Below are 25,641 nucleotides of genomic sequence, written 5' to 3'. Positions count from 1 at the left end.
CAAGATACAACTCACACATCTCGGTTTCAAGAATATAAGATGTTATCGTCTCACCAATCACTTGTGATACAATTCATGGAGTGATCCAAGTGAGCATGGGTTTAATCCAATGCTCAAATCACATTCATAAGCACTCATGAACGTTGCAGCAAACGTTTGCTTATGTCTAATACTCTTTAGACAATCCACACACCAATTCACGACAGTCTTTATTCATATCTACTTCCAACATATGAACGACTGTGGCCCGTTCGAATAATTTGACTGTTCTTAACCAATTAAATTATTCAGGAAGTCAAAACATGCAAAGTGAAACACAAGAATAATACTAATCCCATATGGCCTCAAACCTTTGAGCATAAATAAAACACCTTTTATTTATCACCATATCGATTACTCATTATTTGTCATTTCGGGTAAGCAACTTCTTATTTGAATTACAACACTTGTCCCATGTTGTTAGCATGCACACAATGTTTACCTATGGTTCTTAGTTTGTGAAATAGATCAAATTGAACACATTTCCAATCATTCTCATTTCACAACTCCTAATCCTTTTCCATAAGTGAAAGAATATCGAATTCTTGCCACTTATGGAATATGTTAGATTCTAACATTTTATGCAATGATCCTTTCGTAATGTCACTGCACAAAAGTCACAAAGACTATTGCCAATGATATTACAAAGTCCTTAGATATGATGTCTCTCACTCAAAGTACATTTCTTTGAACAACCTTTTGCATAAAAGTTTCTAATCTAGACATAGATTTTCAATATCCAACTCCCAATATGGAAACGTTTCCATATTTTCCATATGACAACTCATTCTTAATAGAATCTTATCTATTCATAATAATGTCGATATGGTCCATCCAATACTATACTTGCAACTACTCACAAGCGACCAATCCTCGGCGAACTTTGGATTGTCCTTTGATAGTTGTTTAATTATCTTAGTAAAAACCGATTCTTGTCCTTTTCCCTCTAAATGCGCTAGACATTTGGAAAATTTTAGAATGGTCAAATATTATAGCATTTGCAATCGATCCTATACCCGAAGCGTATGGGACACAATGCATAATGTCTTACATAAAGATTTGATACTTTGTCAATCTACTATCATAATATTTTATGTGCCATGTTCTCAAAATTCGAATTGTGAAGAGGAATGCCGTAATCATAATCGAAATTTTAAGAATACACTATGTACCTTTGACTAAATTTATTAACATTCCACAACCTAAGCCTTTAGATTTGAAATGAAGCATAATATTCTCTCCCTTAATTATAGCAAAACAACTTTACAACACTTACGACTTTGCAAGGTATAACTCTTGTTTTTCTATAATTAATATTGCTAACTTGCAATACTTTCCTTAATAATCATACAATCATAACATTTATGCTCCCACTACCATGATGATTATTATAAAACATAACACTTTATGCTCCCACTAGCTTCGACATGTATTCAGAAACATCTTAACTATCAGAAAAAAAACAATACTTATTGAATTTCTTAAGTTCATGTTTCTAATACCTAATGCTTTGATAATCTTTTATGAAGGCTTCTTAAACTTATACACCTTTGCCATAGATAGCTTATATGTGTGTCTAAACAATACAGACTAATTGCCAAATCTCACAATTCGAATCATGGAAAGGGATACCGTAACCATAATCGAATTCGAGAATACAATTTTCACAATCACTATCCTTTTAAAATCTCTCTTAGTGAAAGCATTTCCTCACAGTCACTTTCATGAAGGAAGGAATCTTATGACACTTAGATTTTAATGGTGTATGTGTTCCTATCCATGTGAATTTGTCAAATCCAAAGTTTATGACAAATTCAAACTCATATGGACCGAACTTTCTTAATCTTGATTTCTTGCCTTATGGTAACACAGCTGCCCACCATGTCTTCCAAGTAGTCAAGCAGCTCACCCTTTCTTATCAATGTACTTTTCATTGATCAATGTCCTTGCCTTTTATGCATTCAAATGAGAACTCATAGAACTCACATGCATAATTAACTCAATTGGAATGGCATAGAAACAAGATAGTGTCAACACGATAGGTTGTAAACCTCAACTCGTGTGCTAGTGATGACCGATAAGGTTTATTTGATTTGTTCTTGAAACCTTTCAAGACCATTAAGACTCCCACTGTCTTCTTGACATATAAGGTTCTCTTGTCAATAACCATTTCTTGACAAACAAATATTCAAGAGTTAGTGTAGCTTTTATCAAAACACTTCATAAATTGGTCTTAGTTCCCCTTTGTCTTATCCAAGACATCACAACTTTCCACATTTGATGAATGTTATAAACCTTCGTAATACTTATCACTCAATATCACAATCTTAACTCTAAGACTTGTTTTGGAACAAAGTATGATTGACTTCTTGATTTAACCATTTCTTCAATTCTTGATTCCTCTTCTTAGACATACAATTGTACTAAGACTCACTTAGAGGATCAATTGAGATATGGTTCTTAATCATTAAGACTTGTCATAAAGCATAAAAGGTACTCTCCCTTCTTCTTAGAATGGAGAAACTTTTATCTTTCTGCCTACTTGATTCTTCCTATTCGTTCTGCTATTGATATAAACTTTTCAATCAATTCAGAATTACACTTAATCTTATAAATATAATCATATTTACTAATCTTTTAGTAAATCATGACGAAAATTTTTGTTACTCTTATGGTGGACTTGATCAACACGAAACTTTGTGTGCTCGATCTCCCAGTCCTTCACTTGACACTTTGTCAATGAATTAGTCTAATTTCCAAATATCAAGTTTCTCATTCATCGTGTAACCAAGTTGCATGATTCCAAGTTTCTGTCCAATTGAAACTTGGGCGATGAGAAACTCTCCCTATTTGGCAAATTCTTGACATTTCCACAAACAACATAATTAAGAATCAAATCCATTATTGCTAATAATAGAAACACTCTAACATCAATTTTTCATACACGCCATTGCAAGGATAAATAAATAATATAAAATCAAAATTTATTTTATTGCAGAATTTTTTTTGTCCTTACAATGCAATTCATTGAAAAACTATGCTAATACATCTTTCTTAGCAATCTAATTCTAACTCTAAGTAGTAGCTCAAGAATCTAATCTTCAAGTAATGCGATCGAAATCCATTTCTTCACGGTTAGATTCCGCTCACTTCTTCCCTTAAGTTTCCTTTCTTTTCTTCGATCCTACAAAACAACAATTGTAATCTTATCACATTATGTATTAAGAATCTTGAATAAAAGCTTCAAAGAGTTAGTCAATGGATTTTACCTAAAGCAGAACCATACGTTTTGACTCTCCCATCTCTTAGATCTCTTAGGTAAATAGGACAGCTTCGTCTCCAATGCCCCTTCTCTTAGCAATAAAAGCAATTCGACTCTTTTGGAACAGCACATGGAACTACTTCAGATATTGCCTTTCTTTTATGATCAAACCTTTTGATCATGGCATGTCTTTCGTTGCCATTTTCTATATCCATAGAGGTCTTGAAGGCAGATTCACCAATCAACTTTGCTTTTCTATTGCACCAAACCATTGCTGATTCAGCAGCAATAAGCATATATGTGAGATCTATAAGGGTCACGTCGCAGTTCATCATATAGTACTCTCTTACGAACTCACTATATGAGTTAGGAAGTGACTGAAGAACCCAGTCAACAACCATCTCCTCACAGACAACGGATCCCGACATTCTTAACCTATCAATGTGTGACTTCATCCCTAGGACGTGTGCACACACCGACTTTCCTTCTTTATGTTTACTTGCCAAAAGGGCTTGAGTGAGCTTGAACTTTTCAAGCCTTCGAACTTGTGGGTTAGGGAGAATAATTGGAAGAGGTGGAGGAAGAGAAGCATGATTTCTTGTTCCTCGATCGAATCGTGGAATATCATCTTCATGCGGAATGCTTGTTCTACGGGATTTGGGAAGACCATAGTTATCGTACTTTGACATCTACAAAACGGGAGAAAACGAATTCAAGTTAGTTGATTGATAGAGTCCTTAATAAATCACCCAAATGAGATATTAAGGCTAGGACCCAACACAATACGCTACAACCTAGAAAAGGGATGTCGTAATCTAGTTGCAGAATATTTGAAGGTAAGTGAATGACGATTCACTAATTTCCACCACGAAAAACGAAAAGAAATTTAGGTTTTAAATCTATGAAAACTCCTAGATCCTTTGAGATTCATTGAACATTTCAATGGCATGTTTAAATCTCGATATGCCCCTCTTGTTTGTGACTGGGATGCCGAGGATCACAAAGCGGGTGTGAATAACCATGCAAACTTACATGGTTCCCTCACATGTTACGGTCACCTATTCGATGTGCCGGTAAACCACACACGCTCCACTGAACTATCACAAACATTGAGTCACCCTTTTCTACCTTTTCTTAGAACAATTTAGTGTGCCGTTAAACCACACACGCTCCACTAACGTCTTCGCAAGGGCACAAAGTGTAATTTTATGGAATTGCATCAATTCACTTTTGCCTAAAATAACTAAGATTGGGAATTTTATGAAAGCATTTAGTTACTTTTGCACTTCATTATACTTATAATGGAAGCTTTTTGTCCTATCCTACCCGTTCGGCTAACGACCCTCCACTAGTCAAGAGTGCGGTGGGTAAGAGTGGATACCCATTCAATCGCCATTTTATATGCAATTTCCTTAAACACCCCTTATAGACCAGCTTCGTGAATGAGACCTACTAACGGTAAGACTTGACACTTTACTCATACATATATAATATTAGACTTTTAATGATATATATAGTATAGGGTGTATTTTACACTTTTAAAATACTAGGTGGTCTAATTTAATAATTATACACTTTAATTAATTAATAAAACCATAAGGGTGTGATTTGAACTTTTCAAAACAATACTAGGGTTTTAGAATTTAACAATCCTAATTAAACTTTTAATCAACTTTTAAATTCCAAAACTTGAGGACAAGTTTTGAAACATTTCAAAACATTAGGGTTTAGAATTTAAATATACATCAAAATTAAACTATTAATCAAAATTTAAATTCCAAAACTTGAGGGCAAGTTTTGAAACCTTTTTTCAAAACATTAGGGTTTCAACTATTTAAATTTCAAAACAACAAAACTTTTGAGTTCAAATTTAAACTATAAAACCTAAAGGGGAAAATATGAAACTTTTCATAACACACGGATCAAATAACAAATAATCTTAATTAACATTTAATCACATAATTATCCATATTTGATTTATTTAATGATTTCTTGCAAAACAATTTACCAATTTAATCAAAATAATTAATCAATTATCACATAAGGAAACAAATATTTTATTAATTGATTAATATCTTCAATTAGATCAAGAATATAGTCATATATATCATAAAATCAGATTTATATTGATCTAATATGATAAAGGCAAGTATCTCAAGGATAAACAACAAGAAATCCCCAAAATAGCTCCATCTGACGCTCGAACTCGCCGAGTACCCCCATGGACTCGCCGAGTAGGGGCAACTCGCCGAGTCCACATTGGGACTCTCCGAGTCCATCACGCAGAACCATAAAAATCGAATTTTTCCAACATACAAGGCATCAATACAATAGAAACCAATCTAGGCTCTTATACCACTGATGGGTTTTGGTCATAAGAACATCCTATGTGCTCATACAAACCCTAATGCTTGGATCTAGGTTTCTCTATTGTACATGCAGGATATCCAAGACTATAAACCCTAGATCTAGTGTATGATAAAAAATATAACATATAATTAGGGTTTAGATCATACCTTGATTGTTATATAGCAATAACAATCCCAAATCCTTCTTGTAATGACTTTAGAAAGCTTAAAGTCACAAATGTCACTCCTCTAATGGTTGACAAACACCAAGAGCAAGAGGATGAAGAGGAGAGAGGATGGAGGCTACCCTAAAACGTGTGAAACCCTAGAAGGATGCTTAGCCACGTTTTTTGGTCATAAGGGATCTATATATATAGGAGGCTATTAGGGTTATCTAACAAGGAAACCCTAATTTGGATGCTTAAGCCCTAAGCAACCCATGGACCCCTTTCCTTAAGGCCTTGGACGATTTCCCCATGGGTTTCCCATATAATTCGTCCACTGCTTAATATAAGGCAATCCATGGCCCAATTGCAATTATCTTATAATTACAATTCCAGTCCCTTAAGTTTAATTAATCTATTTTAGTCACAAAACTAATTACCAATTAATTATTGACTAATATTAATTAAACAATATGATTTCTCCTTTAATATATTATTCTCATAATATATTAAGAAATCATATTTAATCCTTTCTCTCCATAATTCATCCTATCAAGTTACTTTGGTGAAGGCAACCCAAAAGGACCATGCACCATCGGGTCAAGTACATACCAAAATAGTTATGGACTTAGACACTAATCCAACAACAACTTCCGTACCAATTCGGTCGATCCGGAATGGATCGGTTAAACATTTCATTAGGGAGTCTGGTCTTGACTTTTCTGTGTGGTATTCATTCTCGTTCGGCTCTTGGAATCACATCCAGCAGTGGTGGGAGCAGCTCGTAAAATCCAACCACTTCACCTACTTCATTGCTAGTTTAGCAAGGAGAAGGAAGCAACCGGAGAGATCTTTTAAGGACAGGAATGAGCGTAGACAGAGGAGAGAGTTAGAGTGACTCGTTAAAGACAAGAGAAGAAGCAGTCAATGGTTACCAGTTCCGTTAGCCGATTAGCAAGCGGTACCCGAGGAACAGGCTTAGTCAGAGATTCAAAGAGTTGGGTTAGCGATCCTCCTTAACAGAGTCGGGAAAGGGATAGATAAACAGAGTCGGGGTCATAGTACTGAGCCGGTTTAGTTAGACCTTACCTTTAATTTACTCTTTGTCTTTTAGCTAATGGTAATAGTTTCAAAGATAGACGTGTCACATAATCACATAAATAAGGAAATAAAGTGAGTGAAGGAGTGACTCTCGGAGATAGGCACGACTGAACAGACTCAAATGCATAAGTATACTTTAGGAATTCCTATGGAAAGACAATAAGGCGTCAATAGTGCCGTCTAGCGCCTTTTAGGCTTAGTCACGTCTCCCCAGATAAGGAAGCAAAGCCATAGCATGAGAGAGAAGGCGTTCCTTCGCCTTTTTATTTCGAGGAAGTGCTCAAGTCGAGACTATTATATGTCAATAGAGAAAGCGGATTCAGAAAGAAAGCGAGTCCTTTTAGTCTGTTATCTTGTAAAAGAGGGTTTCAACTAGACTACGGGTTGTTATTCTAGTAGACATAACTCGAAAGCCGCGCAAACCATATCACTCTAGACTTTTTACACTTGCTCAATCTCTAAAGCTAATTCGGAAACTTTGGAATGGGAGTAAAGCCCGGCGAACCAATCTCGATAGTAAGCATTGGGCGGGCGATAGGGAGGACGGTCTCTGGATTTCTTTCTGCTGGCAAGGCATAAGAGCCGTTACCTATGGCGTGTGTGGTCTTGGAATTACCCAATGAATGTCTCCTAACGCCGCGATGGGGACCAGTAGAAGCAGACACAAATTGACTCACTACATGAACTGCATAAGCAGACGAATAGCAGTAATATATACCAGACCCTTATTACCTCCGCAGAAGTCACATTCTGGGGAGGCTCGGCTTCTACCCAGGGCAGAAGGTGGAGAAGGATGGGCCGTAGCTACTATACTAGGATAAAAGTATGACCTCTTTAAGATCTGGGATAGATCTTTCCGATGATATCCATGGCCCACCCTCGAAATGGCCAAGGCTTTATAATCGGGTATAACTCGGAAGCTGGCTTGTGCTGGATTCCTGCATACCTCTGGCAGGCATCGCATCTCTTAGCATGTGCTATGTAATCTGTAAGGACCGTAGGCCAGTAGTGGCCATGTCTCCGGATCTCTCGAATTTCCCTCAGCGCGCTCGATCTACCTATCTTTCTAAGTTTGATTGGTTTTCGCTCCAGCTGACCTTTCCATTTAATCACTGACAAAACCTTCCTTTCCATTTTTCTTACCCTATGAGCTTTCAGCAAAGGACAAATTTCTTGGTCCATTGACATCGATCAACGAAATAGACCTCCTTCTTTCACTTTTTTCGTTGTCTTCCAATTCAAATAGCCCCATTAAGTGAGTGTTCCGCGAGAAAAGAGAGGCTGAAATCTTTTCTTATCTATCTATTTTTGTAAATGAAGAAGATAAGTGAGAGCTTACTGACTGCATCTTCTAAGAAGGGCTTGGAAGAAGAAATAGAATCTCCTTTCTTTTTCGAGAAAAGGTCCCATCCTTCAATATCATGATTGGGTCGACCAGGCCAGATCATGAGTGAAATATCATGATCGGGTCGACTAGGCCAGATCATGAGTGAATAGAAAATAGAAAATGTACATAGCAGTTCCAGCTGAAATACTTGGAATAATTCTACCACTTCTATTAGGAGTAGCCTTTTTAGTGCTAGCTGAACGTATAGTAATGGCTTTTGTGCAACGTCGAAAGGGTCCTGATGTAGTGGGATCATTTGGATTGTTACAACCTCTGGCAGATGGTTTTAAATTGATTATAAAAGAACCTATTTCACCAAGTAGTGCAAATATCTCCCTTTTTAGAATGGATCCAGTGGCTACATTTATGTTAAGTCTGGTGGCTCGGGTCGTTGTACCTTTTGATTATGGTATGGTATTGTCAGATCCGAACATAGGGCGACTTTATTTGTTTGCCATATCTCCGCTAGGTGTTTATGGAATTATTATAGCAGGTCGGTCTAGTAATTAAGGGGCGGCCGTTCGGTCACCTATGATACTAGGACCAATAGGTCAAAAATGGGTTTGTGCCGCAGGTGTTGAACGATCCACTCTACACAGGTGTGGGCTTACAGGGCTCATAAAGCCTTTCATTCATCAATAGGGCCTGGTCGGTCACTTTTATGGGCCGGGATCGATAAGTGGAATGGAAGTCATAAAAAAATATCTTGATCTTCACACCTCAGATCAAGAGGAAGGGTAGCTTGTCAAGCTGGCCTAAAATTTGAATTATTATTAATTATTATATATATAAATATATATAATTAATATATAAATAAAAACGTTGTCTTTTAACCGGCTGTTCTTGTTTGTCAACGCTACTAAGGACCTATAGGTTCGCAATAATTCAAATTGGTTATTTTAAAAAGAAAAGGCGCTATTTAGCCCTACATTAGTAGAAGTAAGCGGCTGAGTTAGCCTAGCCTACCCTAAAAGTGGTATAGTAGGGTATAGTAGGCGAGCGAGTTAGCAAAGATGCTTAGGCTAATAGAAAAGAGACCGTCGGTGCGTAGCCTTCATTCTACTACGCTACGAAAAGGTTACGAAATCACTTAGCTCGACGTTAGGAGAGTCAAGGGGGAACGCCATACCTACATAGAAGAACTGTTGTTCGCTGACTTTCTAAGGTATAACCTTTTGCCCCCTACTAAAAAAGGGAAATTAGCTTTGCACCACTGATAGACTACTTAAGATTCAATTCAAAAGGCCCTACTTAGTTTCGCAAGCCTTTGTCCTTGTCAGTCTACTAAGTAGGGCCTGAGGCCCCCTGTGAATCCGTAAATCTGAGGAGCATGCCGCAACAAAAGGATGGTCCACTTTGCATTTCATTCTTTCCGGAAGGGAAAAAAAAGAAGTACCCCCCATCATAGTGAACCCCTCCTTGTGATCGGGATGAGGTAGATGCCTCCCAGCCGGGGGGCGGATCGAATCGGAGTTTCCTTAGGTAGCCACCGACCTACAGTTATCCTTAAACTTCCGTGCTTGGTGGAGAAGAAGCGAACAAAGGTACGCTCGCTTGCTGTCTTGTTCTCTGTCGCGAACTGGGATCGCTCGCCAGCTAGGTCAGATTGGAGCAACATTGTATGAGAACATATTACCCATATTCGGGGACAAGGGGCGAAACGACCTCTCGATCTACTTACTGCAGCCCAGGAAGAAAAATGTCGTCTAGGCGTTACCTGTTGCTCCGATCTCCCTTACGCCTAGGATGTTGTCTGGGCCCACCAAGAGCCATAGTTAGTTGCTGTTTCCATTTGGTAGTTTTTTTATCGTTGTTGATACCGGCAAGAGCCAGCCAGATGATGTCTGCTGGTTGGTAGTGAGAGGACTCTTAGTACCTGCATACCCAAAAGGGGGCGCTGGTTCAAATACAAGAATTTTTATCTTTCTTGCTCTCCCTTAGCAGCGGGAAAGGAGTCTATCTATCTGCCTAGCTTTGGTAGATTTCCCCCAACGCAATCCACAGAAATTCCACGAATCCCTTGGTGGATAAGTCTGACGACTCTGCAGCAGTGCATAATTTTCTTTCTCGTCTGCTGGATATGATCTATAGTTAGGGGGCAATACATACCAAAAGGTTCGAAGAAGGATAATGAGTGAAGATCTGCCCCAGCCAAGTCGTCGACCGCTGCGGTACCTGGACTAGATGCTCTGAGGTTGAAAGGCAAGTAGATAAGCAGATTCATACCTGTATTTTTCTTGTCTCGATTCGTCCACTGCTGCTACTGATAATGGAAAAGGTTATTAAGTTTACTTCTTTGCCTTCTTGAAGGTGGTTGGGCATTAACCAACACAACAGTGAAACCCGGTGTAGCTTTCGCTCCCTGCGCTTCCTCAGGGCCCTCACTTCCTCACTCAACTCACTCAGACGCTCGCCTCACGTCACTTCGCTCACCTTGGGAGGAAGGCTACTGACGGTAGCGAATCTTAGAATACGAAGAAGATCAGAAAAGCCATCATAAGAGCAAACAAGGCAATGGCTTCCGTGAGAGCAAAGCCTAAAATGGCATAACCAAACAATTTAGTATCCAATTCCGGACTCCGTGCTACTGAATGGATCAACGAACTGAATATCTTTCCAATTCCGACTGCTGCTCCAGCTAAAGCAATTGTAGCAGTTCCAGCATCGATTTGAAATCCTCCATAACATCTTTCAAAGTTTTCATTTCAGTCTATTAATTGGAAGCAGTATTTTTCTTCTTGAAAGCGAGTTAAGTGGCTCTGAGGGGCACGAACGGTATAACAATAAGTACTGATTTGACTAGCTCGAACATGGGGAACGAATGCTTGAATGTGAGCAAATAGTTGACTCTTGCAAGTTTGTGGCTAGCGATCACCCTCTTAGCTAATTGATAACGAACTAAAGGGCTCGAAGCTATAGAAGCTCTACAAACAGCAGTTCTTATGAATTTATGGCACAGTTCTTTAAGTTGGGTAAAGGTAAAGTAAACAGTAAACAGCAAAGACTCCCTATATCGAACCCCATTTTTTGATATGCCTTAGTCTAAAGAGCTGGCTTAGTACATATCCATAAATATGTATTTTTGACTGCGGCATAGCTATCCCGTAGTTTTCCTTTTCATAAGATAAAGGATAGCCGTATAGGTATAGTATACATAAGTTTACCTATATCTATAAAAAGGGTTATATCAAGGTCAATAATTTCTTTCTGGTCCATCAATAATTTTTTTTCATCTAAGGTTTATTTAAGTCTGCCATAGCATGCCTTTTCCGTCTATAGCGGTTCGGTAATTTAGCTACCTCCGCAGCAACAATTGCTTCAGCGGGAGCTGTCGTCGTGGGATCTGTAATAGTGAGCATTGTAACTGATACCGGGAGTTTCATATCTAGTTTTTTCTGCTTACGAAATGCTTACACTTACCAAAAGGACTAGGGCATCTTGTCAAAAGCAAAAGCGAGCGGTGACTCTATCAGAATCTATAAAACTCGACTGGAAGCGGGTGGAACCCACAATTGAATCTGTCCTGTCTAGAGGTCTATGCCCTTAACCACTGCGTGTTTACTGACACACTATCCCACCTTAGGGCAGCCCCCTTATTTCAAATAGAATACCTATCCTATTAGCTCTAAATAGCTCTGAAGCAGGAAAGATTCTTTGCTTTTCTACACTACATTCTGGACGGAAAGAAGATGGTTGTTGAACATCTTCCTCGGCCCCTTCCATTGTACTCTTCCCTTCTTCTTCCCCTCCGACCTATGCTATCCATTCTGCATGCAATATTATAATATTAGTAGGTCTTGGGTCTAGGAAATGCAAACAGAGAAGCAAGCCGAACCACCATAAGTGGATCCTGAGCATGAGTCAGTATGTCAACAATCATAAAAAAAACCTCCATATAGCACATTTTCCGATATAAGGATTCTTTGTCAGGTCTTTCCAATGTCGGGGACAGCAGCAAACCACCTTTTTTATTCATAAATGATTGTGATCGTGGAGTTGAGGCAGGGAACGGTGCTAGACGACTTGGCGATTCTACCCTAACTTTTTCCCAGGATTTGATTGCTGCTTGGCGAGAAAAAACTGCATGTTTGGCTCTATATTCAACTTTTTGGGTTAGTAAGCTCTTCTTTCTCTTTCAGGCACTCTACCTCAACAAAGGACGCGATGAAGGAGTCACCATCTGTCACATGGGTGATCAGGGCGGACATTGTTCTTTTGTCAGTGCAGTCAGATTGGATCTGAGGCAGAATGGATAAATAGAGTCTGGTTTCGCCAGGCGCTCCTGTCCCTTTCCCGAGAGGATGGCTCCCCCCTTGGGCTAACTCAATGATCCCACCCACTTATCGTTCCTACCCGACCTTACTTCTGAAGGCGAATAACTCATTATCGATAAGAGAAATTCGTGATCCGAGCATTAAGATAGAGTAAAGCACACAAGCAACTAAGACAGAAGGAACTGGAACAAGGTTTACTCAACTCATCTCGACACGCATCTTGACTCAACTAGACTCGTGACAACTTATATATATTTTTTTAGGTTATTTAATGAAAAGAAATTATCTGATTCATTGAATGCTATCTCTTCGCCTGCAGTGCCACTTGTCGTTCAGGAAGTAAATTTCCTTTTCGGGGGAAGATAGTTTGAGCTTCCTTTCCCTTTTGCCTTGAATGACTGCTTTAAAGTCAATTGTGATAGAGCTCTTTGAAAGGAGGTTAAGGCATCTGGATTAGGTGTAGGACTAAGGGACTGAATTGGCACCATCTTTTCAGCTATGTCAAAGAGTCATTTCCACGCCATGGATGCTGGAGTTGTCTAAGCCTGGGCTGTCTACTATGGAATGAAAGCTAGCATTGGAAGCTTTCTTTTACCGAATAGATGTGGAGACAGGCATTGCAATGTGGGAGCCATGCTCCAACAAGACCCGAGCCTAGCATTGGACACATTGTGGATGATATTCAAGCTAGAATTTATTCTTTTTAAGTTTCTAGTTGAATGCGGATACTCATAAGAATGGTAAGAGGGTGGCACATCAATTAGCTAAACTATCCATTTAATCATCAAGGATGGGGAAAATATGGTTATAGGAGATTCCAGAATCTAATAAGCAGTCCTTATATGTAAAGTTAGCTAGTGTGGATTCGCGGAAACTCTTAATATTATCGGGCACAACAAACAACCAGAAGCCATATCTTCGTCGCTTGCTGCCAAACAACCTATTGCTATTGACAAGAATCGGTCAATGCCATTCAATGTCCAGCCAATAACCAATTGAGGAAGCAAGCCGAATCCTTATATACAAGAGAATAAAGGGATCATAACAATGAAGGAGGACGACCGGAGAGAGGAGCTTACGAAAATAAGCTACTAAAAGCGACGAGGGCAGCATGTCTTTACTGGGGAAAGCTACAAAATCATTCATATTATCGGAAGCTCTTGTCAAAGGATTTTACCTCTGTTGGACCTAAAGCTTTCAAATCGGAACCTGAAAGGTAAGACGCATTGGTTAAGTATCTCATTCCATAAAAGTTGAACAAATCTCTTAAGACATGAGAATTTGAAGGCGTATACCTTACGTACTTTTTATTAGCCGGTGTGTTGATGATCCTCGTGTTATAATTTCTATCTATTAGTTGATGATCGAGCTCTTTATGATTGAATGAAGTGAAAGATCAAACTCAAAGGGCTCTCCCTTTATCGTCATCGTCGCTATCATAGTTGATATCATCGTCGCTAAAGCTCCTCCACTTTCCTCCTTCCTTTTCTAACGCTCCTCCCTTTGACCAAAAACACAAGAGACAGTGCATGAGGGAGAGAAAGATGTTGCTCTCATACCATATGCTTTGAGTAAACTACCCTATCTCTTGGCAGGATGGTGTGCCCAAACTGTCATTTCATTCGAGGTGGGATCGGAGTAAGGGGTGAAGTCTCGAGCATCGGTACTCACAACCTTTAGGTTTAGGTAATCGTTAGATTTCCAAAGCGGAAAGGCCTTCACACCCTGACCCTCAGATGCGGGGTTCACTGAGCAAAGGAGTCGGCAGATGTTACATTTTTTTAGACTCCACCTTCGCGAAACTACTAAAGAGAAGGCTAACAGTCTTTAGCGCAACTTACTAGGGATTTCCCAACGGAAAGGCTTTGTCGAACCCTCTTACGTTAACCTACCTTCTTGCCAGCAAAATAAAATTTGAGGTCGCGCATTCAATGACTGCTCTAGAGCCGACTTATTCGGGCATTTCCAACGCTGTGAATAGAAAGAGATTTTTACCCTTCTCTCTCCCCATATCTATCTGTTTCGACCAAGCAAATAAAGCCGGTGGCTGCTGCTCTACTATATAAGTACCGTGCGTGAGGAAAGGATCTCGCGTGGTAAAGCATCTCGACGCTCAATAGCCATAGTTGACTATAGACCTTCACGAGTTACTTGTCATCACCTGGAAATCAAAAATCTTTACCAAGTGCCAGAGATTGGTTTGGAACTTTCTTGAAGCATCAAGCCTGGCATCCCAAAGCCAGCGTAGTTCAGGCGAACTCAATAATCCGATTTTCAAAACTGTGCCCAGCCAGCCTATCCTAGATCGGGCACTTATCAACGATCGACGTGACATGAGTCAAAAGACAAGGCTTCTAGTTCCAAGCGCTTTCCGTCATGCCTGGTAAGGTCCTCCAAGGAAGAGGCACGAGCTAATCTTTTACTGGATGAAGGCCGGGGCGGTATAAAGGATAGGCTAGTCCAGCTAGATTCTCTCAAGCTAAAAGGGTAGTTTACCTGCATTGGCATTTGTAACAAAAAGAAAGATTTTGAAACCAGTTAAGACTTCAATGATTTATTTCTATATACAAAAAAGTACGTGATAAATAAAAAGAAAGACTTACAGTATGAACTGTAAGAAAGGTTTAAACTATTGATTTATCCCGCCTAAAGAAAGAAATTATAACACGAGGAAGAAAGCCTACGGACAACCTAATCTTCATCTCTAGAGTTTTGGAAGGAGATGTCTATGCAGTGACTGGAGTTCAAGAAGGAAGGACATTCTATTAAAGTAAAAGGAAGGGAAGCAAGATCATAAAGGCCAATGTCAGGTCTTTCTCGCCAACTCGGATTCTAATAGTTGATTCCCGATTGGTTAAGCTGTTGACATCCAAAGGAAGATGTGACATTAGAATCTTACGTGGCAGAAGCCTATGGATAGAGATCACCTTCTCCGCTCTACGCTGACTTGGTCAAGGTACTAAAATAAAGTAAAGAAGATCATTTAAATCAGTGCCTATGGATAGAGATCACCTTCTCCAATATCTTTACTGAAGCTGGCTGGCTTGAAATTGAAAGAAAGGTCGCTTCAAGAAGCTATGCCGGATCCTTTCGTTGTTCTCTCGCTCCTCTCTCGGGACTGTAAATGGGTTAGAAACCTTTGGCATTACATTCAAACTTGAAACAAGGCATGTGTAAACGAGTCAGGGTCGTAGCGATAGGACTAGTAAAGTCAAGCCTTACCTTACTCTTGCAAGTCTTTTCGTGTGCTTTGTTGTTCTCAGATGCTACATAACGGCTCCTATAGCAGAATAACCGCTGTTAGTACGAATCCCCTGCTAGTATGCCTTCCTTTCGTACCGATCGTCACTGTCTTTCCTTGATGACTCAAATCAATAAGACAAAGAGTTACTAATAGCTATAGTTAGGGCCTTTGCCAAAGAAGAAAGACTAACTTCTCCGATTTCTGTTCTAGAGCCGAGAGAAGAATGCACACTGCCTATCCTGCTTGAAGATTGAGAGATTTTCATTTGCAATAGCAAGACTCTTATATTAAACTAAAGATATTGGTTGTGTTTGTTTTGTTTGATAAGTCTCTCCTTACTAGACTCGTGACCCAGGAACTCCCCCTTAAGGTGCATTCATGGTGAATAAGCCGAGTCCCTTTTTTTGGATAATCCTTCAGTGCACTATCAAGTAGTCGATCAAACAATCCCTTTATGACTCCGCTTTCTGAGTCGTCCACTAATTCAACTAGATCAAGGCGTCTGAGTATAAGTTAACAATCCTAAGAACGTTCTAAATTCTTGATTTAGAAATTCCGTCAATCAATGGCTAGTCAAACTAAGAAAGAAAGCCAGAACCTCCATGACTAGGACAAAAAAAGACGAATGGAATCCTTGCCTTTTGCCTCTATGGGCATCCAACCCTCTCAAGAAGACCATTAGTTAGAGTACTTTTTTTCTTTGTAGTTATCAGGCATGTGAAGATACAATCAGCTTAGAAGGAAAGTTGCTGTTGCTCAACTTTAGAGCAACATCTCACCATGTCATAAGCTTTCCAGATGTTAGTCCAGTGCCAATTCAAAAGAAACGCTATTGGCCGATTAGTTGGCTTAAAACGGCAGATATGAGCTGAGATATCGGTCCTATGAATATGTTCCCGAGGGTCGAGCTGCGTTAAGCTCTTATTCTCCGATTCTGTTAATGCCGTCAACGCGAACTGCCGATGCGGCTTCTGACTATGCTTTCTGCGGTCTTTGTTTCGACTCTTCCGTTGTGAAAAGAATAGGTTGTTCTCAGGTGTATAGGAAGAGCTGCTAGTAACAAGTGAGGGAAGGAACCCCAAGGAAAGAAGAAATCAAAGCTCTCTAGCCGGGATATCAAGATTCACGTGCGAAGGGACAAGCGAAAGGCTTCCTGGTATAAGAAAGAAAGTAGAGCTAGGCAAGGTCTTCTGTGAGTAAACGAGATGAGGATTGAGGCAGTTAAGTTCCACCAGGGTAGGTGCTTTCTTCGCGAGTATGTCTATTGATGGCGCAGTGTCCTATCTGCTCAAGGAAAGCTGCCCAACTCAATGTGTTACGCATTAGCGGCATTTGCTACATAATCCACATCTGTTGTCAGATATTTTACTATAAGGTAAGTGAGGAATTCTTCCAAGAACGGATTCTTCTTAATCTTAATTAAGTTGATTTGTTGCTGCTGATTTCAATAGCTAAGTCAAGCTTTCCAGTAGGCGAGACAGATGCCGATTCCACCGCTGTCAACTACCTCTTTATTTTAGATTTTGATCACTCTTTTTTCCATCAACAATTGCCACGTGAAAGCTCTAAGTCAAGAAGTCAAGCCAGCAAGAAGGTCCGAAAGTGAGAAGGTACGGTTTCATCATCCTAAGCTACCTCACCTCACTAAGTCCAGTCTATGTGCCCTTAGCCCAAGGATAGAGACAGGGCTAATGCTTTGGTCATACTACATGACGAGGCTTACCGAACTACCTTTTCCATAACTCAGAGAGAGAAGGCCGCTCAAGCAGAATCCGAATACGACTCTCGCTAAACAAGAGCTCTTTACTGCTAAGCTGATCACAACTTCATATTCAACAACAGCAAGAAGACGACTCTAGCCTGCTGAAAGCTGTGAACATTCGCTTTTCTCGGGTTCCTAGCCCAAAGGTTCTAGGGTTCGAGAGAGAAATTCCTACTATAAGGAAGGGAAGAAGGTAATCCAATTAGTAGAATGCTGCTTTCTATCGGTTGTTCACATTCAAGCGTGAGTTAGTTCAGAGTCGGCAAGGGGAATCAGAGAAAGGGCAGTTTAGTCAACAATGATGACTATGGGAACATTTGTTTGCTTTATAGGTACCCCCGAATCTACTAGTCATCGCCTTTGAGCTGGGAAAAGCATTTACCTGGAGTCGGCCATTCCTGATTCAACAAAGGAAAGAAGCCTTGATCCCAAGACTAGCTGCGTCTTTTTCGACTAGTGAGTTGTTGCCTAGCCTTGGTCACTGAACTCGGTCACTGAAAGACCTTTCGAGTCGAACTATAGTGGATAAAATAGCTGCTTATTCTTCTTAAACGGATCCATCTTCTTTCGCTCCTAAATCAAGAAAAAAGCTTTTGTCGGCTCTGAGGCTGAGGAAAGCCGCTGACCAAAACCTAGCGTTCGCACCCCTTTCGAAGCGGAATAAAGGGAAAAGTGAGTTGCAAGTCGAGAGAGAGAGAGAGAACTGCCTAAAAGGAGAAGTAAAAAAAGGAGTCCTCGTAAAGCCTAAGGTAAGGAAGGTTGTTCACCAGGTAAGGCCTCCCATCCGGTCGAGAAGAAAGGGATTCCTTTGAAAGAAAGGGGAGTATACGAAGCGAAAAGGGAAGGTGGGAAGGGGTAAGGTAAAGTTGAGGTAGGATCGTAAACCGCCACCCTTCCGTATCCGGTTGAGCCGATTGATCGAATGGCCTCATCAACAATAAGGTGGACTTCAATTGACGCGATAAGGTGTTAGAAGCACCCTGACGGGCCAGGGTATGCCGATGGTTGGAGGGCTACTTAACATCATTCTCTAATAAATCAGCCCCATGAGATCATCCCGTTGCACCCCTCACGCAACGTTAGAGGGCTGGGTCCCCTCCCAAGTCAAGTTATAAGGTAAGCGCTGTGCTAAGTTTAGAAGTCCGTCTATGTCGATTCAGTTGCAGTTATTCGCCTTTCTTGCGAGCCAGAAGTTTAGAAGTCCGTCTATGTCGATTCAGTTTCCTTTCATTCACCCTCTCCCGCTATCCTAAGCCTTTCTTTCGTCCTGCCATTCTTTCTGCTAGCTATCTAGTGGGAGAAAAAAGAGAAGCCCCTGCTGTTGGCGTGCTATAAAATTGAATTTGAGTGATAGGCCAATGCTAAGTGTTCCATGTCGTTGGATAGTCGGTTCGAGGGCAAGGAAGGAAGTTCTCATTTTTAAGCCTGCAAGCTAGTAATTCCTCTCCTCGATAAAATGGGCATACCTTTAGATTTCCTTCGCTTCGTAAAGTAAACGACAATGGAAAGAGTGAAAAAATGAGTGGAAGTTGCCCCTCCTAGCGTTCTAATTTTAGTTTTAGGTTACATTGGAGTCTCTTACTAGTCCATTTCTAATCCCTTTTAGCCAGTTTCCTTCTATCCCATTGAAGCAATTGTACCAATTGCAACAGTCTTAAGGCCATTAGTTGGAGTGCTAAGTGCTGCTTTGGCAGTCGAGTTTTTTCTTACATCCAGTGCTACATCTAGAGGTCCAGTCCCCTAGGTCATTTGATATCTCTAGTCTGAGTTCCGTTCAACAAGCCAGTTTTGTTAGATCGCTTATAGTCCCCGTAGTGTCCAGTAGCTGTCTCTTTTTCTTACCTTAACCTTAGGCAAGCGAAAGACAGAGGCTTGAAATCAAAGTTAAGATATCTCCATCCGGTGGGAGTTGCTATCTATATAGTTCCATGGCAGTTCTACTTGCAGCCATTGATAGTTCTCTTGCATCCGCTTTAAATCTAGCAGAGTAAGGGGCAAAAGGATCTGACGCAAGTTGGAGGATCGACAGAAAGCTAGGGTTTTTCTTCTCCCTTATTATCCTTTTGTAAGGAACTAAGGAGTTAACGATATCTCGCTTAAGGAGATATCTAGCCAAGCAATTCACCTGATCCAGACACGCCAATAGGCGGGTTTGAAGATAGTAAGTAAGAGTAGTGGCATTCTCATCAAAAGGATAAGTAAGTTCGCAATCCAGTGATAAAGTGAAAAAATGTGCTTTTTTCTGCGCATATTCCCTTGTGAGGATATGCATATAATATTTTAGGTATTAGAGTGCATCAAGATTATAGGTTACAGTTTCTAATCTATAGGATTGATTCTGGCTTCTGTAGGACTACTAACTAGATTATGCTTTCTCTCCGGGCCTTTGCTAAAAACGTTGGAAGGAAATCTGTGCGAAGGCTTTCTGTGGGTAAGGCAAAGGTAGATGTAATATTGCGACACGTGTCTTACTTTGGGAATTCCTTTATTTACCTAGTGGGTCTAACTTTATGTCTAAGGAAGAGGATAATCTCCCTAAAGAGCCTGCCTAGTCCTTCTCGAATCCTGAGAGCTCTGTTCCATTTCGTAAGCGAGTGTTCAGTGTGAAGTACTTCCATTCGCTCCTCCTCCAATTGCAGACTCCTTTTCAGAAGAGTTATCAAGCGCAAGGGAAAAGACTAGCAAGCCAATTACAGTCTTAAGGGTTGGTTTTCGAATTCCCTTCTCATTGGATCCAGTTGGAATTGTAGTTCTCTTTGCTGTTGTGCCAAGCAAGGGAGTTCTTTGATAACTCTACCAAGAATTAGGGTGCAGGAAAGTTTACTCACTTCTCCTCGAATTGCATAAGAAAGATGGTTCTGGAGATAAATCCTACCTACAAGCATTTGCTTATAGAATGGTGGAGGGAGGAAGAGGTAGCAATACATTCCGCCTAATGCTTGATCACTGCATTCGTGATATATCAAATGAGCTCTCCGATCTATGATGAAGAGTTCCTGTAGATAGGATCATATTTCTTTATAGTCCTAAGCATTTTAATTGGACCTTTCTCCTTGACTTAAGTTTTGGAATATTTTCATCCGGGATTGGAACGACCTATGTTGTAACAGAGGAGAGAAGGTGAACCAGCTTCCTTTGGTCGCCTCTCCCGTCTGGTCGAGTAGCTTTCGCTCCTTCCTACTTACTTTATTATAATATAAGCGGGTGGCCTATTGGGAGCTTTTTAGTCATAGTGGGAGCTTTCGGAAATAACTTTGCAGGTCAAGATCATAGGAAGAGGGAACAACAAGGGAGAAGATCTTTTTGAAAAGAAGACAATTCCAAAAGAAACTCAAAACAGAGAATAGGATGCCTTAAAGGTAAATAAGAAAGATCATAAATAAAAAAGAAAGAAAATAGCTGCCTAGCCCGCGGGAAACAGAAGGTTAGGTTAGGAAGGGAGAAAGGATATTTACCAAGACTACTGAAATAGCACAGATTTGGCTTGGGAGTTCTCACTCGGGCTATTAATCTCCTCTTCTCCTACTCATAAGAACCAGAACAGGCATTCATAATCGTCCCTAACCTCTGTCTCTAACCTATTCCTTTTCCTCTGTCCTTTTACCCTTTGAACAACAAGCCAGAATTGGATTACATTTCAATAGAGAAAGCTATCAATGGTCACATTGAGACGGGAACAGATGGGAAATTCGCCCTCCAGTTCTATTCCTTTGGATGAGACGGCAGTGAGAAATCGATAGAGAGCAAGGGATGCTAGCGCTCTTCTACTCATATTCCTTGCTTCAGTTGGTTCAGGAAGCTTTGGCATCGAGACACATTACGATAGCTATAGCTAGGCCGGGTGGGATTCTCTCTCTATCTAATGGTTATGAAAAAAGTGATGAATCAAGTGGATCCTTTTCCCCTTACCTCAGTAGCTGGGAAGGCAGGCCCTTAGCTTCAACTAGTTCAGTTTGAGTCTTTCTCAGGAGTAGTTGCATTGCAAGTAGGCAGAAAATAAGCAGTGCGTTAGCTTATTTGTTCATTTTCAAACAACCCTTGTTTGTTCAACAAGGTCCATAGGGTGAGCTCGCTTGAAACTGGGGCGCGTCTGGTGGTATCGTATATAAGATCACACGGATGCTTACTTTTAGGAGCGATCTGTTCATCCAACTCGAAATATCATAAGTAAGAGAAGAAGAAGAATCTGACGCCCAAAATTCCCATGTCTTTCTTGGTTGGACCAACCGGCGAAATCCTTCTTCCTTAATTGGAAGAGTAAGAACAAGTCTCTCCATTTTTTTGGGGGAGCAGAGCAGTCAAAGAATGAAACAGATCAAATGATTGTTCTAGAATGGCTATTTCTCACAATTGCTCCTTGTGATGCAGCGGAACCATGGCAATTAGGATCTCAAGACGCAGCAACACCTATGATGCAAGGAATAATAGACTTACATCACGATATCTTTTTCTTCCTCATTCTTATTTTGGTTTTCGTCTCACGGATCTTGGTTCGCGCTTTATGGCATTTCCAAAAAGAAAAAAAATCCAATCCCGCAAAGGATTGTTCATGGAACTACTATCGAGATTCTTCGGACCATATTTCCTAGTATCATCCCGATGTTCATTGCTATACCATCATTTGCTCTCTTATACTCAATGGACGAGGTAGTAGTAAATCCAGCCATTACTATCAAAGCTATTGGACATCAATGGTATCAGAGTACGCCTCTTCACGAGGGTGATTTAAGTGCAACGAAATGCCTTAAGAATATGGTTCGCAAAGCATCTGGCTTACCGGTAATCTCCCATTCCCGCCGTCGAGAGACTTAAATAACTATAGCATGCCAGAAACGGGGAGTTGAGATGGTTAGACCTAGACCTCGAAATGCTCCCAGCATAGAAGCCTATGGTTCCATCTTGTTGTTGCTGGAGGTACACATCCCTCTTCTCGGTGTGGAGCGATATACGAGAAATAGATGCTCAGCCTGAAATGTCCGATAACGGCGCTGAAGTAGTGAATCTATCGGCACCATAGATGTGGCATACAACTTTGGACCTAACGACCGACCCAGTAACCTTTCAGAATGGGGAATCCCCGTTGGCAACAACCACGGTAGTAGTTGCAGAACTACTGGGCCGGGAGAGGACAACCTCTTGTTCCAGCTCCTCTTTCTTCGCTTCGGGGACGGAGGTCCTACAGTAGGTAACAGCAGGTACAAGCAACTTGACCGAAGGGGGCCGACGCTTCTACTCTTCCACCGAGGAGCCGTTCGCAGCGAGAAGCAAGGGATGTCGTGAACGGTGGGAGGTCACAGAGAATTTACCTATTCATAGAGTGATCCTATGATCGATATAGGATATAGACTATCTCTTTCTTTATTCGATTCTTTTTCTGAAAAAAAAGAAGGGTGACTCAACTTCTCAGCTAGAGTTGGTGGTGGGACTTGTTGGCATAATGCAAGCTGGAACGTGGGAATTCGAGGTATCATGAACTACTACTAAAAACCATCTTTTTTTTTTCTTTTTGGACAAACGATATCAGGTCAGGTCTATGGATGGGTCCAGATCTACGGGCCGGCCGGCCCCGGCCGATGAGCATAGGGAATCTATACTCGAGCGTTCAACTGGGCCCCTGACAGGATAGGTGAGGAATCTTGATATTTTTTATTGGGGCCTACAACTTCTCTAAGCCGACTAGCATCCCTTTCCACTGCGCATTTCTCGAACAAAGAATACGACTATAGGATCGAATTCGCTTTCCATGGTGAACTGGTCGTCCCATACCTTCTGCCTATCTCATATGTGTTGAACCAGGTCTTTTTCGGTTCCATCCCCCCCTCCCCCCTGAATACATAGGGTAGGTAGGACTAGGTGAGAAAGGGTTCCCTGTTGCCAATAAACTTTCCCTGGCCTTCGATTTCCCTTACTCATAAAGGGTCTTACGGTCGGTACTAACTAAAGAAAAAGAGTCTTCTTTCTAAGAGTAGGCATGGAGAGCTTTTTGCGGGGAAACTTGCAAGTACAGTTTGGGGGGAGACGGGCGTTGCCCCAACCTTATGAGTATTCGGACTATGACAGTTTCGATGAACAGTCACTCACTTTTGATAGTTATACGATTCCAGAAGATGATCTAGAATTGGGTCAATTACGTTTATTCGAAGTGGACAATCGAGTGGTTGTACCAGCCAAAAGTCATCTACGTATTATTGTAACATCTGCTGATGTACTTCATAGTTGGGCTGTACCTTCCCCAGGTGTAAAATGTGATGCTGTACCTGGTCGTTTAAATCAAACCTCTATTTTGGTACAATGAGAAGGAGTTTACTATGGTCAGTGCAGTGAGATTCGTGGAACTAATCATGCCTTTATGCGTGCGCCTGGAAAGATAGGCTGACTGCTGAGCCCACTTTCGCTCAGCCGCACCACCCAGGGTGCGAGCCACCCAAGAAGCAAGCTATTACAGCGAGTGGCTGGAGCAGTATGGAGCCGAGGAGAAAGGCAGTAGATAAGATAGAAGAAGGGGTCAGGCTCCCGGTGGAGCAGAGGATACGGTTAGGATAACAAACTTGAAACGTGGAGCTCGAGCGTCTGGCGAGCGAGTGGTTAGTGGCCAATAGCGCCCTAGTTGATGGCATTCCTCTCTGCGGCTGGCACTCGAGGAACCACGGGGCACTCCATATAGAGCAAACAAGTGTTAGGGATGAGACGCCCACGCAAGGACCTCAATTCTCATTAGGAGGTCGAACCAAGGACCTATGGAAGTCGGGGCTAGCCCGTCCCCATGGGCAACACAATAGTGTCTTGAGGGAGGAGTTTAGAGGCCTTATAGTAGCACATACTTCTTTTTATTTCTAGGTCATGCAAAGGGGGCCAGTCCAAGATCGTACTGTTCCTCTACAAAGACAACATATGCTCTCAACAGCTAGGCGCCACTCTCTTTCTGAGTTATTCCAGGTTCTTCATGATTTCGTGCCGCAGTAAACAAAAAAAACGAAAAAGAGGGCCATCTTAGCGGAAGGAGAAGGACCTGCAATGACAAAGACTACTGACCCTATTCTTGTTCCTAGCCATCTTTTACGAGTCCGGAAAGCCTCCTCATAGGGATCATAAAAATAGAATAGAGAAGGGCGGGCAGGGCTTCCGCAAGAGCCTCCCCCCTCTTCCCAGTCAAGATAGATGGGAAGGAGCCCTATCAAGGCCATAACCAATCTCTTTATTTACGTATGTACACCTTTGTTTCAGGGTGGGGCTGCCCTTCTTCCTGCTAATCCGGCCATTTCCGAACCTGTCTTTCTCATCCCATTCAATGGAGGACTTTTCAATTCTTGTGATTCCCAGCCCCCTTAGCTTATTATTTTATATATATATATATATATATATATATATATATATATATATATATATATATATAATTTGAAAAGGGTTCCGCTCGGCTAAATAGGCTCAATGATCTCTTTCTTCGCTTCGTTCGATAGGCCGGTACGGCGCTCCGCGTGGTTATATTCATACATGTTCCGACTCGCCGGTCATTATGGATCTAGTGGCATGGCGGGGCAAAAGAAAAAAAGGGGGGGGGGGGAAGCAACTACGAAGCTTCGTAGACTTGACAAGTCGCTCCGCTTATAGAATATAATGAAGCAAGCTAGCGAATCTCCTAGTAGCGACAGAAAGGGGCATTCGGGAAGCGACTAGTCGCTTCTGGCGAAGCTTCTAGAAGGCCGACCACTACATAGAGAGATCCATATACCAGTCATGAGCGATAGCGAAGCCTAGAGAGGCGCAGGGCAGGATCCAAGAGCTTAGAAAGGGTCAGGAAAGGAGCAGAGAAGGGGTTGGATTTCACCTACGATCAGATCAGTGGGAAACCATAGTTTACTTTTTTCGTAGTGTTGTTAACGTTGTTGAAAGCTCATTACTTATTTAAGTAGGCCTCGCTTTTTGGAGCTGCTCCCAGCTCACACTATAGTGGAGGAGGTGCCGTGAAGATCTAGGAGTGTGAGCAGTACGAGCTGAAAGGCTCCCATACTGTTTGGAGGGCAGGGGGCATAGATGCAAACAAACCTGACCCCTATCTATCG

General features: G+C 41.2%; 1 pseudogene; it reads right to left on the bottom strand.

The window, feature by feature from the left end:
• Positions 1-9,691: 9,691 nt before the first annotated feature.
• On the bottom strand, positions 9,692-12,024 carry LOC145049453 (uncharacterized; annotated as a pseudogene).
• Between the last annotated feature and the right edge of the window lie 13,617 nt (positions 12,025-25,641).

Source organism: Lactuca serriola, chromosome 5 (genome assembly GCF_051521515.1).
Source record: "Lactuca serriola cultivar US96UC23 chromosome 5, Lser_US96UC23_V15, whole genome shotgun sequence".
NCBI lineage: Eukaryota > Viridiplantae > Streptophyta > Magnoliopsida > Asterales > Asteraceae > Lactuca > Lactuca serriola.
This window is presented reverse-complemented; position numbering and strand designations above follow the sequence as displayed.